This window comes from Lactuca virosa, chromosome 2 (genome assembly GCF_052849685.1).
Source record: "Lactuca virosa cultivar CGN04683 chromosome 2, Lactuca_virosa_CGN04683_v6, whole genome shotgun sequence".
In the NCBI taxonomy this organism is placed as follows: Eukaryota; Viridiplantae; Streptophyta; class Magnoliopsida; order Asterales; family Asteraceae; genus Lactuca; species Lactuca virosa.
The window spans coordinates 240482133-240504546 of NC_136427.1; the positions used below are offsets into that span (position 1 = coordinate 240482133).

General features: G+C 38.1%; 1 pseudogene across 1 annotated transcript; it reads right to left on the bottom strand.

Moving 5' to 3' along the window:
- Positions 1 to 2204: 2204 nt before the first annotated feature.
- On the bottom strand, positions 2205 to 6437 carry LOC145160602 (uncharacterized; annotated as a pseudogene). Its single transcript, XR_013738167.1, has 14 exons — positions 6210 to 6437; positions 5474 to 6120; positions 5201 to 5361; positions 4988 to 5048; positions 4809 to 4874; positions 4610 to 4695; positions 4461 to 4524; positions 4142 to 4354; positions 3428 to 3493; positions 3234 to 3313; positions 3062 to 3161; positions 2885 to 2939; positions 2574 to 2636; positions 2205 to 2491 (listed from the first exon to the last, which is right to left on the bottom strand). The product of XR_013738167.1 is annotated as an uncharacterized LOC145160602 (transcript).
- Positions 6438 to 22414: the final 15977 nt, after the last annotated feature.

Below are 22414 nucleotides of genomic sequence, written 5' to 3' on the forward strand. Positions count from 1 at the left end.
TGAGAAGTCAATCCGGATGCCCTCGCATTTCGCATCATGTCATGGATGTTTGATGTAGTACCATCTTTTGTTACATAAAATTCAAACAAACTTTGGAAAAAACTTGTTAAATTTCGATATTTTTTATGCAAAATCTTGGTCTTCTTCTAATAAACTCAAATTGTAAATAAATGTTATAAAGTAAAGTCTCAACCACGTCAAACATTTAGAGTTGGGTTCAAAGCGGTGACACAAGTTATAACTAGAGACATATTTTTGAATTGTTTTATAAACTTTGTTTTTATCAGTTTCACAATTTGTTCAAACATTTTGCCCCTCGTTTCAAACTCGTTTATTTTCGAACACATTAAAAATATTTTGGGCGTGTTCGGCACGAAGTGTTTGGGAGCGTTTGAGAGCTTCTAGCGTTTGACAAAACGCTCCGTTTTGAACAAAAATCATCGATTGGCACTACAAGTTTCTAGCGTTTAGTTTAAACAAAACGCTCCAAATACAAATGCTACTTCATGTAGCGTTTAACAAAACGCTACAAGCTACAAGCTACCCGCTACCAGCTAGTTTTACTGAAGACGTCATTTGTTTAAAACTAAACAACTTATAAGATAGTAAACTCCCAATAAGGTAGTTGTCATTTAAAAAACTCCAAGCATTTTGGTAACAAGTTTGATAGTATGTCGACTACAGATAAGCCCTAACCCGATTGCATGCCACAAGGTGATCATAAAACATTTTTAAAGTATCTTTTTGACATAAAACGAATTCAAAATATGTTACAGGTGGATAAGCCCCAACACGATTATATTTTGGTTTTATGAGATAAGAGGCCATTAAAAAAGCAATTTCACAAGAAGCAATTTAGAAATCGGTGGTCATTTTCTGTCAAGTGCCAAAAAAAGTCATTTTATACTAATATTATATCTAACTTTTAAAATTTAAATATTGTAATGCATAAATCATCCAGTGCAATATCCATATAGAAATTAGGAATTGGTGGTCATTTCTGTCAAGTTGCCAAAAAAAAGTCATTTTATACTACTAATATTCACTATATACTAAATGCACGTATGGGTAGAGCCGACAGTTGCCTCAAATCCTTTTAATTTTTGAATCGACACTTTTAACTCTTTTATTTTTTAAACCACTTTGTAAAAAATGACATTTTCAATCCCTAAACTTTTTAAAATATTATTTTAACCCCTTGCATTTTGTATTTTAGAAAATATCATTTTCACCCTTTTATTTTATAAACTTTTGTGTTTATCCCCTATAATATTATATAATTTGATTTTTCATGGTTCGTTTGACTTAAAAAAAAATTATTTTTTTACGTTTTTGTTTTAATTTATGTGTCGTTATAATTCAAGATAGTCAACTTTTCGACGTAAATTTAGAACTTCTGTTATATAATTTAATTTAAAAAAAAAAAACTTACTTTTTTTTTTAGAGTAAATTACACAAATGGTCCCTATGGTTTGGGGTAATTTGTGCGTTTGGTCCCTAACTTATTTTTTTAACTCGGAAGGTCCCTACTATTTGCTTTTGTTACACGCTAGGTCCCTACAGTTTGTTTTTGTTACGCGTTTGGTCCCTGTCTTACCTAAAAAGACAATTATTTAAATAGGGAAAATTGGTGGAGTAGGTAAGGTAAGGTGAGGAGGTGGGGTTGAGGGTGTGTTTATTTAAATAAAGTAAAAAATCAAAGGCAAAATAATATTTTTAGTCAAGACAGGGACCAAACACGTAACAAAAACGAACAGTAAGGACCTTCCGAGTTAAAAAAATAAGTTAGAGACCAAACACGCAAATTACACTAAACCATAAGGACCATTGGCGTAATTTACTCTTTTTTTTATTATGTATATATCGATATAAATTCGAGTTTTACTATGTCTGGACGCAATTTTTTTACGTTTTCAAGATGTCAATTTCATCCCCTCAACTTTGAATTTTTCTAAACAGCCATCCGCGTATACATTGCCGCCGCCGCAACATGAGGCGGGAGAAAACGTCGTTTAACATTGTAATGCATAAATCATCCAGTGCAATATCCATATAGAAATTAGGTCGTTCAGTCTGAAGCAAAATTAAATCAGAATTTTGATCTAGATTTGATTCACTTTGGTTTGGTTTTCTTTTTTGTCACGAAAAATTCCAAACCGGTTAACACAAAACACGAAAATGAAAAACAACCATCACAAAACATATAAAATCACAAATAATAGATGTTGCAGCTTCAATAAATGGTCACATGTGTATACGTAATTTTTGAGTTCTACAACAATCTCACCTATATTTTAATCAAAACTGAAGTTGCTCCATAACCTCAGAAAAATTAAGTCAACTATTTGTAACATCTTTCAAAAAATCAGGTTTCACAGCCGAATCTTTAAAGGTATAGCCCATCTGTTTTATCTTCGTATTGTAGGGGACTTAATGAAGGAGTTGACAGTTTTTATATGTTCCATCACCAGCCAATTTGGATGTACAAAAGCTGCAAAAAGAGAGGAATAGAACATCTATAACTATGATAAGATATTGTATCATAAAACTTCATACCAAAAATGGTATCTTACATGATTTCAGTTCCTTTGTTGATGTTGACATTAAAGCTTCTGCAAGCAACTGTTAATGGAATACTGACAACGTGGAAATGCAGCAAGATGTTAAATGAAAGCATAAGTGCTAAAATGCATGGAGCAAATAGTGTCTGACTCAAGTTTTGTATTCTTTGTTTTCCCTATTTTGTGTTGTCTGGATGAATGCTGGAATTTTTTTTGAGTTTTTACTTATGTTTTCAGCCACAACTACTACATTGGAGTTTTTTATTTATCCAAATTTTCTTCATTTATGCAGCCTTAAAGAATAGCTCTCAACCACCACTTACTGTTAGTTTTTGAGGCAGCAATACCACTAAAAGAATCAGCATTTTTCTGCATAAACTGAAAACAGTCCACCATTATTTTATATATTGAGAAAATAAGAAGTACTTATAAGTCATTTACTTGGATGTTAAAGGAAATAAAAGGTGGGACCCACACCTTGAATTCTATTTATTGCCAACCTGCAACATGAGATGACGATAGCTACGTCCTCTTAAAACCCGATGCCACCGAAAAAGCAGTGAATTTTTAAAGCTCATGTGAATTCTCTCCTGAACAAGCCTGAGAGATAGATATAAGCAACATTAGCATACCGAAAATTCTTGCTTGTGTAAAAGACGTAAATGCCCTCACCATCTCACAAGACATCTCTGAATAGCCCGAGATATTGGGCGAAAGAAAGATGGATCACGCTGCACATACAGTAAACCAACCTGGGAAATTTCCAAAGTATTTGACATTTTTTAACTTTCAAAAGGGTAAATACTAAATATATCAGATATTAGGGATCAAGTTGTGAAAGAAAATTGTTGGAATATGAAAAGAACCTCCATCATTGCATTAACGGAAGGATCATCAAAGATCTCAAGGCTACAATCCGCAAAATAATTAATCTGGAATTATTTAGTGTAATGAATTAAAATATATAGAGAATCTCGAATTATATAAAGCAAATAGAAACATGCATCCTTTTAGTTTTAACAAGTTGTAAATAGGGTAAATTGCAGGTAATATCAACATACTTTACTCTTGTTACTAATATGGGTAATGTACTTTACTTTTTACTCATAATACCGATGTACTTAAATTGTGTTACCAATATGGGTAATGTACTTTATTTGTTACATATTGCTGTTATTGTTAAACAAATGTAAGTATGTTGTTATTATGGATAACGAATTGGAAGCATGCTGCTATTATGTGTAGAAAATGTAAAATGTGATGCTATTAGGGTTACATATGTCTATTATACATAAAAAAAATGTAACTATGCTGCTAAAATGGGAAATATAAACGCAAGTACATTGCTATTATGGGTAAATAGAAAGTACATTGCCTATATTAGGAAAACAAATAAAGTATGTTGCTATTTCCTGCAATTTGCCAGTGTGAATATGAACCACAACAATTTAGATTGAAGATACACGTTCACAGGCTACCTTATATGGTTTCTTAGAACCATAGTTTTTTGGTAAATTTCTTGATATATTTGTGTATTCTTCACAACCAGAATAACTAAAACAAGAAAAAGACAAACATACCCCAAACTCGGCACTGACTAAACATTGGATGAAATCCATTAGTTGAAGCTTTGCCCATTCGGAACGCAGGCAAGGGTCATCCTTACGTGGTGGGTGCTTCCAAGGGGCACCAGATCGTAATTTGTCTTTTACAATTTTGCCCTTTTGAGCATCAAGAGCAAACTTTTGCAAGATTGACAGTGCTCTATCCATTGCAGGATTGACAACAGTAACCTGTAAATGGGGACAAGAATTGACATGATTTTCTTAAAAAATCAGATAAACAAGAAACTGTTATGGATCATTTTGTAACTATGAATTTCTGAAGCATAAAACTTACTTGCAAATGTGCTAGATACGCATCTATAATGTCCTCGAGTGTATTTTCTTTATCATCCATGAGCCTGCATGCCAATTGCCATGAGTGTCACATAACAAAATAAGAAAACTCAAATTAATAGTACTTCATATACTGTATATATTACTTACGACTGGTAGTAATTGCTCTGTTTTAGAGCATATATCTCAAACATATGACGTGGATTTGGCCCAAGCACCTCAACGATTAAATCCCACTAGATATTAAACAAACAGAATGTACAAGTTCAGATTTTAAATGCATCCAGAACCAAAAATTTATATAAATATAGCATAGAAATTTGTCAAAAAAATATCAATATGAACTCACCTCTGATTGGCTAAAGTAATCTGGAACCATATGTACTTTGGCTTGTTGTGGAGTCCATCCAAATGTCTTTTATATGGAATGAAAAGTGAAAAAAGTAACAATCTTTTATGTTTTATATTATGCTTCAAGATTTCATAATTAGAAAAAAGAAACATGATATCAAACAGGGATTAGGTTACCTCACGGGAAATGGAAATGTCAGGAAACCCAAAATCCATATAAGCTCCGTATGAATAATAGCTGCAAATTTATTGTGAATTTGAACTTTTGGGGGGAAAAAGATAGGTGTCCATACAAAGATGTTCAACAGTGTATATGATTTAAGTAATTTTAGCCAAAAAGAATATATATATATATATATATATATATATATATATATATATATATATTACCTGTCAGAAGTTATGAGAAACACAGGCAAACACATCTCATTTGCACCTAAAGCTATTATTCTCCATATCAGACTGTCATGATACATGGATCCAGAGACTGATGAATCATCCACCAAAGCAGCAATTTTCAAGACTTCGATATTGTTTATTACCAACTTTGGCTGTTCCACAAATCGCAACAAAATGGCAAAAAAAAAAAAAAAACAGGGAGACCACACATTGTGGCATGATTATATTTTGTGGATAACAAACTGAAAGATTGTTTATATGTACCTGAAAGTAGTCAGATTGAGTAGCTCCAGACAACAACTCAAGCAACAAATAGGGCCAATCAGTAGCTGAATTAGCCAAAGTTCTTAAAAACCCACCAGTTCTATTCAAATGCTTAACAGCATTAGCCCTAAACCCTTGTTGAACCCTGATCACTTCCTTAGCGAGTTTCAGAGCAACTATCCCTTCCCTATAATACGAAGTCTCTTGGAGACTCACGTTTTTACCCTTCTCTTTAAACCCCGAAATCTCATCGATCTCTGTGGCATTTAGTCGAGCAGTTAGTGTGCATACAGCCTTGTCCCACAAAGATAATGTTGAAACTTTATTGGACAAAGCCTTCTTGGAGGTGGTTGTTTCGTTCTTAGTTTGAATAATTCTTTTGAGAGATGTATCCAGGTTATGCCATTTTCCAAGAGTTTTGCAAATCTGGTGGGAGCTTATGGTACCGAGTTGAACACCCTTTTCAGCCATGGACTCAAGACACTGCTCGAGTTGGGTCCGGAGGGTGGGGAGAGATGGTGGTTTGCAATTCGACCAAGATGCCCATGGAAACGAATGACCATGGTGTGGGTGGTTCTCTTCAATTGATTGTGCGAAGTCGATGTAACCAGTGACATGAGGCCCCTTGTTCCAGTTCTCGAGATGCCCTGTATTGCAATTAAACAAAATTCATGGATAACCACAATGAACAATTGAACATGTCAATTGTCAAATCAAAATTCATACGGATTATTACGTTCAAGGATGAGGGTGGTCTTGCCGACACCACGGGGACCGTGGAGAATGAGTGGTTGATGGACGCGGTGGCGGTGAGCGTGGTTGTTGAGAACGGTTTCCTGGTCTTGGTATGATCCGCCATGCTTTGTTCACCATTTGAGCATCTAACTGGGTGTAGATTCTTCGGTCATTCCTTAGTTGGTGTACTAAATGGTCCACAAACATCGGTATATATGAGGGCCAATAGTTTACTATTTTTAGTTTGATTTTTTGTAACTCGAAGATTACCAAAACGGATGAATATTCCCTTGATTTATAATTGTTTTTGTGGAAAAAATGTAAATATATAAACATATCTTAACTATAGTCTACAGGCACCGGTCCAGTAGGCATAGGCACTGGTCCAGTAGGCAGTAAAGAAGTTATAAAATGAGTTATCTATTCCTAATAAAAACCTCTCCATTAGAGTCCACTTGGCATTCTTTTAGACTAACAATCTGCCATGTGGCATTATGTTAATCAATTAACACAAAACTTTCCTGCCCATTTACTCAATCCATAAAACCAGCAACTGTTATACATCGATCCCGATTTGTAAGATATTTTATATACATCAATCATTTGAATCCCATAAAATCAAGAACAATCTTTGCCCCTTACTCCATATATTGTCTTTCTTCGTTTTTATATCTCTACTTCATCTTCTACACTCTCTTCCTTTCACCAGACAAACCCTAGATGACCACTGCCACCATATAGCCGTCGCTTGCCATCACCTTTGTCACTCCATCAATTGCTTCTGAAACCCTCTGAAACCGTCTGATCTATCAGCTATTTCTGAAATTCCGCTCAAACCAAAAACATATATAAATTCCCATTTTGCCTTTCTTCCTTAACCAAAAGCCTATGGCCAAATTTAAAACCCAAGTCCCTCAAATTCTCGCCAAACTTCAAAACTAAATCCTCTAGATCTTGATTAAACTGCCACACACTCTTTTAAACCCTTACAATTTGGAAAACCCTGCTGCCTCCCATCAAGTTTTTGAAGCTAAAGTCACGTCTACGCATTCCAGAATCACCACATGCACCGATTTTAAAGGTACATCGACTTTGAAGGTAAATCTCTGGATATGCAGATCAATACTAGGTGGAAAAATATACATTAGATAAACATTACTTAAATAAAGATGAGAATAAACTCTAAATTTAAAGTTTTTGATGAAATCCTAAAATAAACTAAACAATAGTAGCTAATATTTTCTGTTTTGAAATCCGAAATTCCCTTTAAATCTAAAATTCCTGTCATTACTATGCAAAAACAAAAACAAACCCTCTTTGCCAAAGGAAAATGTAAGAATCTCTGTTAACTACATCACATAGACGAAAATCATTAGAAACCTAAAAATGGACTGAATTTGCAATAACAAACATTTTGGGACCAAGATTGCGAAAATCATTGGTAAAAAAATGTATTTTTATATTTAGTGTCTGATGAACTGATTTCGGTATTATACCACTTTTTTATTTTAAAATGCATAGTTTTGGAATTTTCTAAAAGTAGGATGCTAGAACATTCGGTTCCAGTTTCATTACAACAATGTACTTCCAGTTTTTGATAAACTTTTTTCATCTTTTCTACTTTAAGTTTATTTACTTTTATAGAAAAATAACTAATTGTTTGCACATAAGCTCTACTTGGGGACCAAAATAGCAAGGTGTTCATCTACCTTTATACTTGGATTTCTTTTGTTGGAATTTTGGAATTGTTATGAACAACTTAGTCATTTCAGGAGACAAGTCGTTGGTACTTTATACAAGAACATACATAAATCTGATGTGTTAAGTTATACATTGATGATGATGTTCTTGGTGCATGATTTTTGAAGCAACAAAACATTTACAGGAGGTTGATCTGATCGATTTGAAGTAAAGAATATATGGTAACACAAAATATCAATTTGGGTAGAAGAGGGGTATTTTGGGAAGTGATTGTTTACATGTGGGAATAAGTGAAACTTAACAAGATGGACAGGTATTTTAGTAACACAATATATCAGTTTGGGTAGAAGAGTGGGATAAGCTATTTTTCCATTTATAACAATATACTTTTATTTCATTTGCAATATTCATTAGAATGACATATAAATGAGATTTTTTTCCACTTATAGTGACGTACTTTCATTTAAGACAAAAGTAGCATGTTACTTTGTTTTTAAGCAAAAAAATAGTGTGCGGCTTCTATTTTTAAACAAAAAAATGCATGTTGTTGTTAATTTTCATTTGTAAATTGTTATATTTTTTTATATTTGTAATAAAACATTGTTGTTAATTTTCATTTGTAATTTGTTATATTTTTTCATATATGTTTATTTCTACAACTTAATTATCTAATTTGTCATATACCAATTTTAATTTACTTCACTTATTGTAGTTGTTTTATTTTTATAATCAATTTTACATTTCACTATACAATATCATTATTTTTCATTAATTCACAAATAAAAATTGTCTCATATATCCTGAAAATTAATTTAACATATTTATTTGAATCAACGATTATAATTTTATATAAACAAAAAACATAAATCGTTTAATTAATAATTTAATAAAAATAATTGATTAATAATTATGAGTTTTTATTATAAAATTAATTATTTTTATAATCGTGGTTCTCACGGGCTATAACCTAGTTAAGTTAATGAAGTTCTAGTAATGATTAATAAACTAACGAAATTAGAGAAATTTCATTAATGAAGTTCCAGATATCCATTAAGCAGCAGCCAACTATTGAACTCGAATCAAACTCTCAAATTTAAAGTAGCAATCACAATTCAAACTACACAGCCAGAGTCACAATTCAATTTCGAGTGTGTCTGGGATATCTTTTGAGAATGACTTTTAGGACTTTTGGCTTTTTCAAAAAGCTAAAAGTCAAAAATGATGTTTGGATAACGGTTCTTCACTGTTACCTTATTCAGCTCCCGGTAGTCTATGCACATCCGATGTGACCCGTCCTTCTTCTTCACAAACAGGATCGGGGCTCCCCATGGTGAACTGTTCAGCCTGATAAATCCCTTGTCTAAAAGCTCTTGTAGCTGTGTAGACAGGTCATGCATCTCTGGAGGAGCCAACTGGTATGGTGCCTTGGCTATCGGAGCCGCACCAGGGACTAGGTCAATCCTGAACTCAACCTATCTCTCCGGAGGTATCCCAGAAAATCCTCCGGTAATACATCTGGGTACTCTCGCACGATCAGTACATCATCCAATGTGGTCTTACCCTTATCATGGGTATCCATAACGTAGGCGACATAACCTGCGCAACCCTGCTGAAGGTAGCGCCTCGCTCTCGCTGCTGAACATAAAGTCGGTCCACCCTGCGGCCTCTCGCCCTGAATCACTAACCCTCCCCCACTAGGAGTCCGAACTCTCACTAGTTGTTGCTCGCAGTCGATCACTGCCCTATTGGAGCTCAACCAGTCCATACCAACTATAACCTTATTCCCTCGTAGGGGAATGGGGACTAGATCCACAAAAAAATTGTAACACTGTAAATTTTCAAATAAATTTTTCATTTTTAAAATCACATAAACTCAACATCATATTTCCCAAAAACCACAAAATGTGTAAGTTGTCAAAACACAAGTCAACAAATGTTTGATAAAATCCGAGAATCCTCAAAATCATGATCTCTAACTGGTGTGTACAATCAAGCCGGCACCTTCCCGCGACCCTGAGAAGTACCTGAAATACATATCACACAACACGGTAAGCACGAAGCTTAATGAGTTCCCCAAAATACCACATACACAAATAATAAGCCTCTCATGGCTATAGCTCGGCATGGACCCTCCGGTCATGCGTCTCGGTGAGGACCCTCTGGTCTCACGGCTCGATGTGGACCCTCCGGTCATGTGTCTCAGTGAAGACCCTTCGGTCTCACAGCTCGGGTCGGACCCTCCAGTCTTGTATCTCAGTGAAGACCCTTCGGTCTCACAACTCGGTTTGGACCCCCCAATCTTAACTCAGTAAGGCACAGAATAATATAGCATATATCACAAAGACAAAATGCATAATATCACATAACTCAATATAAGCACATAGGACCCTCTGGTCGATAACTCAAATAGGACCCTCCGGTCACACAGTATTACCACTCAGATAAGTATAGTGAGAAGACTCACCTCGTAAGCAAAGCAAATATGTCTCGCACTCAACGATCGGTCTAGACTCCGCCTACATATCACAATCATCTCTAATTAACACTTTATAATAATCACACTAAAAAGGTTAGGCTAATCCCTTTTCTAACTCCGGAAAAGGGTAAAAGACCATTTTACCCCCTCCATGGTCTCCATATCCATCACTTGACCAAACCCTAAAAGTTAACGAAAGTCAACACTCGAGTCAACAGTCCATGTTGACCCAACTCGTCGAGTGTACCTATGCGGCTCGTCGAGTTCCTCCTCTTCTCAGAAAATTGGGAAAACTCCAACTCAACTCGTCGAGTTCTCTCATCAACTCGCCAAGTTGTAGCACGTCCAGACTATCGGGGAAAACCCTAACCGACTCGTTGAGTTGGTTCATCCACTCGTCGAGTCCCTTAAGTCCCTTTCTCATTCAGACGATTTTAAGCAGAACTAAAGCCCCATACTTTAGATCTAGCCTCCCAAGGCTGAAATACCACGTAAAGCTGCAAGCTTTACGTCCATGCATGGCACCTAGCACTCAAAGTGACAAAACAAGGCTCTATGGAGGGCTTAATGCATAAAACTTGGCCAATAGCTTGATAAAGCTTGAATCTTTAGGCCCCCAGATCTGAAGTTTCAACTTCATGGCATGCTCAAACAACTCAAAGGCTCAAAAAAGAAGATAGAAATGGCCACAAACTCCCTAAAGAAGAGATCTAACCAAACAATGATCAAGGTGATAGATTTTTACCTCCAAAAAGTAGCTAGCACTGAAAGAACACCGGATTCAGAGGCTTCTTCTCGTTCCAAACCTTATGCTCTTCTTTCTCCTTCCAAGAATGCACCAAATCATACACTTTTAGTCTATCTCTCTCTCTCTCTCTCACAGATGATACCAGCTCGTTTAGGGTTTCTCTCAGGGTGTTAAAGTGATAAGGGAAGCGGAAATGAAGGCTTAAGGTCCTTTAAATAGGACACAAACCCTGAAAATTAAGGTTTTCATACTCAACTCCTACTCGTCGAGTTGGGGTCCACCAAATCGTCGAGTAGACTCTAAAAATCATGCGGGTGTCTCCTATTCTACTCGGAAAGTTGGGGCCTCCAACTCGTCGAGCCACCCTGACAAAATGAATATATATTAATTAAATATTATACCTGGGAGTCGGGATGTTACAAAACTGCTCATCGAACAACTACAGTGTACATCCTCGGTGAATCCTCGCGACCCGAACGGTCATATCATCTGCTATCTCTACATCAAGTGGGCAATCCAGCTCCCCTGGAGCCCCTACGAATCGCTTGTTGAGCGCGAGCGACACAAAAGACCGGGTGGCCCCCGAATCAAACAATACCAGAGCAGATATACTGTTCACAAGGAACGATCCTATAATGAAACACATAAAAATAAGCAATAATAAATATAAATAAAGAGATAAGGAGAAGATACATATCCGTCACCATGTCGGGAGCTGCACGTGCCTCCTCTGCTATCAACTGAAAGGCCCTGCTCTTTGCCACAGGCGCCTCTGTCCGGCCCTGACGGCCGTTTGTAGTCCTAAATGTAGCAGGAGCGGGTGCTGCCGCCTATCCTGCTGCTGCTAAACTCAGGCACTAGGACCGCTTGTGTCCCCTCTGATTACACTGAAAGCAAATCAGATCTGATACTGTTGTGGTGGTGGTAGTAGTTGTTCAATCTCTGCTCACATGACCAGTTCGGCCGCACTTGAAGCAGCCTAAACTCCTTGCCTTGCACGTCCCCTCGTGTAACTTGCCGCATTTGCCACAACGGTTGCGGCCCTGCTGGCTCCTAGATCTGTGATCTGACACCTTGGGCTTCTTGCCCGAACCCCTGACTGAACCCCAACGGGTTTCCTCTTCTTCCCCATCTCCAAATCCAATTCTCTCTCTCTCTCTCTCTCTATCTATCTCTCTCGCTCTCTCTCTCTCTCTCTCTCTCTCTCTCTCTCTCTCTCTATCTCTCTCTCGCCCTAGCAATCATATCCTCCAGCGTATTGCAGCTGGATCGGCTCACAAACTGGCGGATATCACTCTGCAACATCTCATGATATCGGGCCTTTTTCATCTCCTCGTCCGCCACGTACTGTGGAACGAGAAGGGTCCTCTCCCTGAACATGGTGGTGATCTCGGTCACCGTCTCATTCGTCTGCTAGAGATCCTAGAACTCCTTAGCAAGATCCTCAACCACGATCACAGGTGCAAACTCGGCCCTGAACCTGGCCGAAAAATCACTCCAGGTCATCACATCTAGAACTGCATCATCTCCAATGGTTCGCCCGACCTCCTCCCACCAGTCACGTGCCCTATCTTTCAGAAGACAGGAAGCAAGTCGGACCTTGTCCCCCTCGGGACATCGGCTCATACGGAAAGCGTTGGCGACATCAGCTAACCATCTACTGCTAGCAATGGGGTCCCGAGCCTCATGGTAGTCTGGAGCTCCGCAAGCTCAGAACTCCTTGAACGTCAGCGTACGCGAACCCATCATGGCCGCCACCTCGGTGCGGAATGCACTCAGTCTCTCATCCAAAAGCTCTAAGATGCCTTCCTTGATCGTACCGAAGATCACAAGAGTGTGGTCTAAAGTACTGTGCGTGACCTCAAACGAAATGAACTCTCTCGTCTGCTCGTCGAGCTGCCCGGCTCCAGAGCCCGAGCCTGATCCCTCACCGGCACCTGAACTGCCGATTGGCCTAGTGTGTAGTGTCACCATACTGAAAATACACCATAACAAACACCGGTATACACATCATAACTCGAGGGATCTCATATACTACAAGTTTCTTGGGTTCATCTCAGCCTTCCTTGATTTGAGTACGGATCATCTGCTTTCAGTAGTACGGGCCCATACTACCTTCCACATCTATCCGTACTTTCCTCAAGAACTGCTTTGACTCCACCAAGTCCCTTATACTGCTACTGTTGTTCTCACGCTAATCTCATCCTAGGCTTGCCCTAGGGAAATCTCCAACCCACTTTATGCCATCAGCGGCATAAGAAGTCCCATGCTATCTCTCCTTAACTAGATCGCGAATACCATTACATATCACTAAGACCAGATAATTCTTCGAATGAAAGGTCCTACCCTACAACAGTTAGACTCAAACAAGAGCTGAGAAATAGAGCTAAACCTAACCTTCTGAAATTAATTAGTCCTCACAATATGTAACTTAACATATTCGTTTACTAGTTAGTTAGAGATCACTAGAACTCCCAAGAGCACAAAGCAAGCAACATTCGAGCATTGAGTAAACATAATCAAGCATATCCTAATCAGGCCATCATATCATTGACTAATCTGTACTAGCATGCAGTTCATAAAGCTCATGCACATATAACGAGCACATAAGGCATCATTCCTAGATCCTTAGCCCTAATCTAGCATGCAGTTCTCATAAGCATATCATAAAATAAACTTGTATGGGTAATTTGGGAGTGCTTACTTAAGCTCGACTGATTGTTTGCACCACACCCTTTTCTCTTTTCAAAATTCCTTTCACTTTTCAATATTCCTTTTATAAAATGATTTTCTTTTGAAAATTTTCATGCCAAGTCCTCAGTTTGAGTTCAGACACACCCGAGAGTGTGCTTGAATCCTCAAACCAAGGCTCTGATGCCAACTTGAAACATCCCAAAAATTCAGTCCAAAAATTTCATTTTTAATTATTAAGAAAACCATATTCATCGAAAATCATATAAAAATCATAAGTAGTGTATCACAAAATATAATAACGTCTGTCAAACATATACCAGAGTATAACATCCCAGGCTAAACAAATGGTGTGTGCACTGCAATCATCCCGATCCCTTCCCCTTGCTACGGGAAGTACCTGAAACCAAAACTGAAAACTGTAAGCACAAAGCTTAGTGAGTCTCCCCAAACTACCACATACCGTACATATAATCACATAATAACATACATTGGGCCTTGCCCGCTACATCGGGCCCCGCCCCGCATCTGACTAAATCCGGCATCAGGCCCCGCCCGACGTCGGATCGAAGTCCGGCATCAAGCCCCGCCCGATATCGGGCCGAAGTCCGGTATATATATAAACATATCAACAAAGCATATAACATAAACACATAACATAAGCATATAAACATTCCTCGGGCTTGCCCCGACATCAGACCGAAGCCCGGAACATATAAACATAACATATAAGCTGAACATTCCTCGGGCTTGCCCCGACATCGGACCGAAGCCCGGCACATATAAACAAACACATGCAAGAATCACGAAGACATCAAGCATACGAACATTCCTCGGGCTTTTCCCGACATCGGACCGAAGTCCGGAAACATATATCCTACATCGGGCTAACCCCGACATTGGACCTAAGTTCGGCATATACTAACATACATAAAAGGGCCGACATTGGTGCCTTCGACCCGTCCCTACTAGAGGAAAATTCACCTCGTAAAGCTGAGTGTTGAATCTCACGGTAAGGAATCTCTAGTGGTTGCTCCAAGGACTCCCCGACTATCATTACAACAACACTTAGTCAGAATCCATAATTCTTCTTAGGGTAAAATGACCATTTTACCCCTGGTCTAATTTGGACCATAAACTAGGCCCAATTCCATCTAATCTCTCCAAGCCCACTAATGGCCCAATTTCTAAATTGGGCCCAACTCCTTAAATGTGCCTTCCTTTAAGCCTAAACATGCCCTTGGCCCATTAACTGACTTCTGATGGCCCATTAAGGCCCAATAACTGCTAAGTCCAAAGATTGGCCCAAACCGAGGCCCAAACGTCACAAAGCCCAAATTCTGAGAGTACATTGGGCGTACTCCTCTATACGCTAAGCGTACTGCTGCATGGCTTCTATTAAGACCTTAAGCCCATATTACAGATCTGAGTCCCTTAGCATGTCTTAAGTCATAAAGTCGACTACTTGGTGGATTGCAACCCACCAAATGAACCCAAACTTGAAATATAACAACTAACTTCCATGGAAATGGTTAGATCTCATGCATGGTCACAAAAGATCCTTAAAGATCGAAACTTTACTGACATAGGGACACATTTAGCACTAAGGGTGGCAACCCTAATTCTAGAAACGAAGTGGAGTCATAAAAATCCATTCTTGGGACCTAAGGAGATCCAAAACTTCATTAACATATATCTAAGCATTCATGAGGCAATTTGAAATCTTTATACCTCCAATGAGTGCCAAATGGTGAGGTAATATCAGATCCTTGAGCTCAATATACTCAAGTTCTTCTTCTCTAACTTCTCTTTTCTTCTCCAAGCTCTAAATCACCAAAGTAAGCTTCACAAGGCCAAAAACACACAAGGATGAAGTATGAAAGGGTTTCTAGGGTTTTCTGAGGTTGAGAGGCTAGTAAGGAGGCTATGGTTTGGGTCATAATGTTGTATTTATATGGCTTAAACCCTAAAAATTAGGGTTTGGAGTCTGCTCACGTACGTTGTGCGTACTCCCTGGTACGCTGCACGTACGTGCATGCCCCCCTGAATCTAATGCTCCTCTACGCCCCGCATACGCCAAGCTTACGCCCATCGTACGTCTTCTGGGCAGCCCAACTACACGACCCACTTTGCTAAAGTCCAACTCAATAATCCACTTATCCAATTCATATCCCAACAACAAATAATAAGTATTTAAAATAAATAATACCTCAATTGACGGATGTTATAGTAAAACCAAATGGAATTCCACTTATCTCATGCTTGTGAGTGCAATTATTTATAAGGATGTTTTTAATTGTCTTGTACAATGGAACATCAAGTTCCAAGTAAATATAACCTTTGAGTTTTGGGAATTCAAGTCCTAAATAATGAAGTTTTGTGGTGACCACGACGTGGAAAAGGATGCACCACGAAGTCGTCAAGGCCAGATGAAATGTGCATTCATTTGGGTCTTCATGACGTAGCATGATGCTAGCCGCGACGTGATGGCGTGCAAGTCGTAAAACTCTAATTTTCGGGCCTTAAGCCCTATTTAAGGGATATAATGGCTATGGTTTGCACACCCTCAACCTCCATCACCCCCCTTTCGTCCTAAAAGAACTCATAGTCACCATTGTTGAGATTTTAAAGTTTTATGGTGAGTTTTGGTGAGAATAAGAAGAAGAAGGCATCCATTGTGTGAAGATCCATCAAGCAAGCCCCTCCTCAACTTTCTAGCTCATCTTTTGGACCATTGTGAGTCTTCAAGTTCCAACCTTTATGTTTCAGGCTTCTAGATCTAGGTTTCTTTGCCTTGTTATTCATGTTTGGATTAGTTGGTATGGTTGGATTCCATAAAGTTGGAAAATTTATGGATGCTTGAGGTCCTCCTGTGAGTATATGTCCCAGATCGGAATAATGATTGAGTTTTGAATCCTTGCATGAGGTGTTGACATCATTATCATCATTTTTAATCTAGCTAGAGTTTAAGACATGCATTGGACATGCATATCTATAAAACATTGATTTTTATGACCCATTGGGTGCGAGAAAGCGTTTTGGAAAGTATAGATAGGTAGATTGAAGAATTAAGAGTTTAATGCATTAAGTTGGCGAGAAGAGTTCCCACAACATAGAAGCCTAGATCCCACGACGTGGTGATGGTGTCGCACCCCCAAACCGGAACGACAGAAACGTTCGGGGGCGGAGGACGTCATGTACAGTATCATATCAATGCATAATAGTAAACAAGCAACAACCTCATCCATTGCATTAATAGTATAATTTAATACAAGTGTGTTTTGTGTATAGTTTGATAGACACCAAAATATGAATCAAAATAAAAGACGAGTCTTGTATATGCTCCGTCTTCACAAAACCTGGTCCAGTGTACCTGTCTACTGGTGACCTGAGAATACAAGTTTTCATGAAAGCATAGATCACCATTTAAGCTGGTGAGTTCATAAGTATTTAGTGTCAGTTGTTGTATATGTTTAATGAAAGTGTTTGTTTGTAAATGTTTTTTTATAAATGTTTGTATCTCCTAGAAAATCCTATATTTTCTACTTTAACTTAAATGTAGTCTTCTACCAAGACACAACTGTTCTGTATGTTTGTTCCTTTGTAAAAGTGAGTGTTTTCCCAAAGACAGACTATCATTTACCAAAAATATAGTTTACATTACCGTTTATGTGAGAAGATCACAATTTGAATGTAATGGGAAAATAATAAAGATGTACTTGTAGTATTGTATATAGTAACTACCGTTGTACTATAACACCCGTGTTTCTAGGCTAGACATTAATATTGACGTTATAGTCTAGGTTAACCTTTGTAACTCATTTTGAAGAAATGAAAAGGAATTATGTGAATTTTATGTGAAAATTATGTGTTTTATGCTTAATTATTAGGATTTAATTAATTAAGAATAAAAATGAGCGTCAAAAATAAATATTAGATAAAGCCTATATCTATTAAGAAAGTTGTAGTGGTCGTGACAAGGATTACGGATATATAAAGAATGTCGAAATCCAAGTTATAACGAAGAAGTTATGACCTGTCGAAGTTTCACGACAAAACCAACACAGTGCCGAATGACGTAAAAAGTGAGTTTTTGATAAACTACTTTTTAGCCTTAGTGATCTAAACAAAAGTCGTAGTGCTCATTAAACCGAGAGTATGTATAAAAAGAACGCCCAAATCTGACTTCGTATGAGGAAGTTATGATTTTTCTAAGTTTCGGCTTAGCAGTAGACAGCTAAAAACTCGAATTTTAGATCGAGTGATTTTTAGCCGACACGACCTAAACGAGAATCGAAGTTCTCGTCAATAGTAGCACAACGGTAAAAAGTCTGACGAAAACGGACGTCGGATGAAGAAGTTATGAATTTTTAACGGATTTCATGTCCCGGTCTGTTAAAAATAATAATATAAAAATTAAAGTCAAAATTAGTCGACGAAGTATAAACGAAAGTTGTAGAGCGTAATTTTACCTACGCGTGCATATAAAGAACGTCAAAAACGGAGCTCGTATGCGAAAGTTATGATTTTCGCAAATTTTTGGGACAAAAATCAAGAAAATGTGGAAAACCGGGAAATTTCGCTGAGTCACCTCGGACACGTCATCCCTCGCATGCGAGGCCTCCACGTGGCACCTCCTGATAGGACCGAGCTTCGCGTGTCGTCTTCTGATTGGACCAATTCTGCGGTCCACTCGCATTCGGACAGCCTCGCAGGAGACACCCCGCGGATGCTCCTCGGACACCCCTTCGCATGCGTGTAGTCTCCTGATTCGACCGAGGCTGCTGACCAATCCGAAGCTCACAGCTGTCCGTCCGAGCCTCGCCCTGCAGCCAGCTGGTCCGAGCCTCGCACCGCCTTAGCCTCCGAACCTCGCAGACTGTGACGTGTGTCTTCTCCCCGCTGCTTCGGGTCCGAACCTCGGGCCTATATATAGAAGGCATGCGAGCCTTCCCGGGTAATTTTGGGAAATTGCCCATTTTTACCCCTTTTTCAATATTTTGGCTATTTTCACATCCCCCGATGCCCCGAGATCATTTCCAATGCCCGGAAAACGTCCCGGAGTGCTTGAGAAGCCCGGGAAATTTATTTTTTCGGTTTTGAAGCCCGACCCTCGCAGAGCCCGGTTTCTCAATAAAACTCCCGGTTTTATTAGAAACGATCATTTTAGGCAACGAAGTGCTGCCCGATTATCGTTAAATCAAGTGAGTGTGTAGTCACTTTCACCTTACACATATATATGAAGTATTTTCTTTAAAATACGTGCTATGTGTAATTATATTAATTGTTTAATTAAGATGACTGTTGAATAGATGTTTTATACAAGTTTTAAACTGTGTATGTATTTTTATCTACAAATATGTTGGGTAAAACATGGGTAAATAAATTAGATGATGTGTGATGAAATAAAAGTGATGAGAGATATCGATGTTTAAGATGATCTAGTCATCTAGCAGAGTATAGATAACGACCACAGACTATTTTAGATAGTCCAGTGGAACGTTAGCAGACTTGTAATCGGTAGGTATGTTTGAACTATATGTTCATAAGGTGTTCTCAAACTATATGTTCATTAGGTGTTTTTGAACCATATGTTCATCCGTTAGTTCTTCTTTTTTACACTATTACGTGTCGAGGTACGAGAGCGTACAGGAGTACTTTATTAGTATTTTCCCTATACTTTTATTTTGAAGAGCTTTGGAGTCTTTGTTTCTTTTATGAAGTGATCGGACGAGCTTCATGAGTCAGTGATATAGATCATGAGTCAAATAGTGGGTGTGTGATGAAAGGTGAGTTGGATTGATGAGATGATCAGTGATACAAATCATGAGTTGAGAGTGAGTGGTGAAATATGAGAAAAGCCATACCCAAACGTTGGCGTGAGTGGTGCAATATGAGAAAATCCCTTACCCAAACGTTGGCCCCCGTCATTCAGCAGAGTATGGATGACAACCATGGACTATTCTAGACGGTCTGTGGAAAACTAGCAGGCTTGCAACCTGTAAGTGGATGAACTATATGTTCATTAGCTATACTCTAAAAACCCATTGACATGTATTGTGGGGGGGGAACTCCCGTGGGAAATACCGTCGATAAATAAGAGCTATGGACTTAGCATATGGAAAACCCATTGACATGTATTGTGGGGGGGAACTCCCGTGGGAAATACCGTCGATAAATAAGAGCTATGGACTTAGCATATGGAAAACCCATTGACATGTATTGCGGGGGGAACTCCCGTGGGAAATACCGTCGATGAATAAGGGCTATGGACTTAGCATATGGAAAAACCCACTGACATGTATTGCGGGGGGGACTCCCATAGGAAATACTGTCGATAAATAAGAGCTATGAACTTAGCACATGGCGACGATGTGACTTCGTGCCTATTTGACATAAATTGCTGAAGAAAAACAATGTCGTCACCCCGATGTTTGTCTTATTTGACATATATTGCAGAGGGAAGCAATGTTGTCACTTTATAGGTTGTTTTATGTTAGGATGTCTTGTTTGACATAAATTGCTGAGGATAGCAATGCCGTCACCCGTTGTGAAAATCCTTAGGCTAGGTCCCTTGTGATAGGTGTTTTAGGGACGTAAAGTGAGGATAATGGGAATGGGTAATTAGGGTTATTTTGATTGATAAAATTAATAAATTTATTGTTGATTGAGAACTTAATAAATTTATTATTTATTGTGGGTTGAAAACCCTATATGCTCACCAGGCTCCCAAGCCTGACCCACTCAGTTTAGTTGTATCATAGGTATCGATACGAAGTTGTTTTACATTGAGAGATTAAAAGAGAAGTAGATCACTAGTGTAAATGAATGTAAGTTTTGTTTATGCTTATGTTTTTGTATTGACAATGACATCCCAATGGTTTAAATGAATAAAATACATTTCTTCGGAAATGATTTGATAACATATTTATTATGTTTTTCTGGGAACAAATTCCGCAACACTTTTAATCATATGATTACTCTGAAATTATTATAAAAAGCATAAATTAAACCGGTCTTTTCTGGCCGTGAAATTGGGGATGTCACATGTACTAACTACCTTAAACCAGTTTGTTTAATTAAGGTGAAATGTGATGAGATTATAACCATACTTGATTGACTAGTAAAACACGACGATCAAAGACGTCGAAATGGTATGACATTCGTCACCCGTAGACCTGCAGGTCCCACTGTAGCTAGCAGTAAGGTGTAGGATGGTAAATCCCGTATAGATCTATACACAAATTCACGCTCTCCCTCCAGGAGACTCTGGTTACAAAACGTGACACAACAGTATATTGTCGTTCCATGAAGTAGTGGCTCACATTAATGTTATCTTGTTATTATATTAGTGTAGTATGTTCTTTCTGTTCCTAGTGTATAGTATGTTCTCTATGTTCTAGTGTATAGTATGTTGTCTCTGTTCTAGTGTATAGTATGTTCTCTCTGTTTCTCATTATAGTATGTTTGAACTGACTCATGTATGAACTGACACTTGTAAGTTTCATTGTTCTAGAAATAGTAAGTAGTGACTTCCTAAACTATACCTATTATAGTTTACTAGTAAAATTGTTTGAATGGCTGATTATGTTTGAACACCTTTGCTACCCAAAGGTATTGAACTGAATGGAAGAACTTTTATATCTATATACATATACATAATATATAACTAAGATTCAAACGACATTCGGACAAACAACCGATACCCTAAGTCCACAACCAAACAAGGAACAGGAAATAAGGCGAGTTATCAGTCCTAAGCCCTTTCAACCTTATTTATATAACTATATCTATATAGACCTGATTTGGACAATATATAAGTTTAAAAAGAGTTTTGTAAAATGATAAAGAGTTTAACATATAAAAGAGTTTATAAAACGATTTAAAGCTGTTTGTTTGATAACACAATTTGGAAATATAAGAAATCCACTTGTTTGATAGTTATTAATCACATGTGATTGATACAATAACTATAATGTTTTCTACTTGTATTCCCCCCATAAAAGCATTTAAAATCATTTAAAAGGTAAGTTAAGGGGTATGAACTCACCTGTAGTGAGTGATTCGAATGTAAGATCGATATAGGAAGCTAAGTGTCAGGTGAAGTCCCGAGCACAAACAGATTCTATTAAGCATATAATGACACATATATGGATATAATTAGTGTATATAACAACTAATTATGATAGGGAACCACCTTAGGGACTAGGAAACACGTGGAATGAAGTGTTACAATCACATGTGATTGTACTAAAGGGGTTTACGGTCACACAAGTGTGTTCACGGCCTTGGTGTTTATGGCCAAGGTGTTTACGGCCATGGTGTTTACGGCCATGGGTGTTTACGGCCATGGTGTTTACGGCCAATGAAGGTCTTGAGGAGGGTTTACGGCCAAGGGAGATGCTCATGGCCGTAAACTCTTATTGTTCTTGGGAAATGGTTGTTTTTCAAGGTGTATGTTAAGAGCTTCTATAGGATAACTAGTATATGGAAGGATACTTACGTTTTAAAGCTTGAAGGGGGTGTTCACAGTCCAAGAACTAGTATGTGTTCTTGGTGTTCTTGGTGTAAGTGATGAAGATTTGAAGAT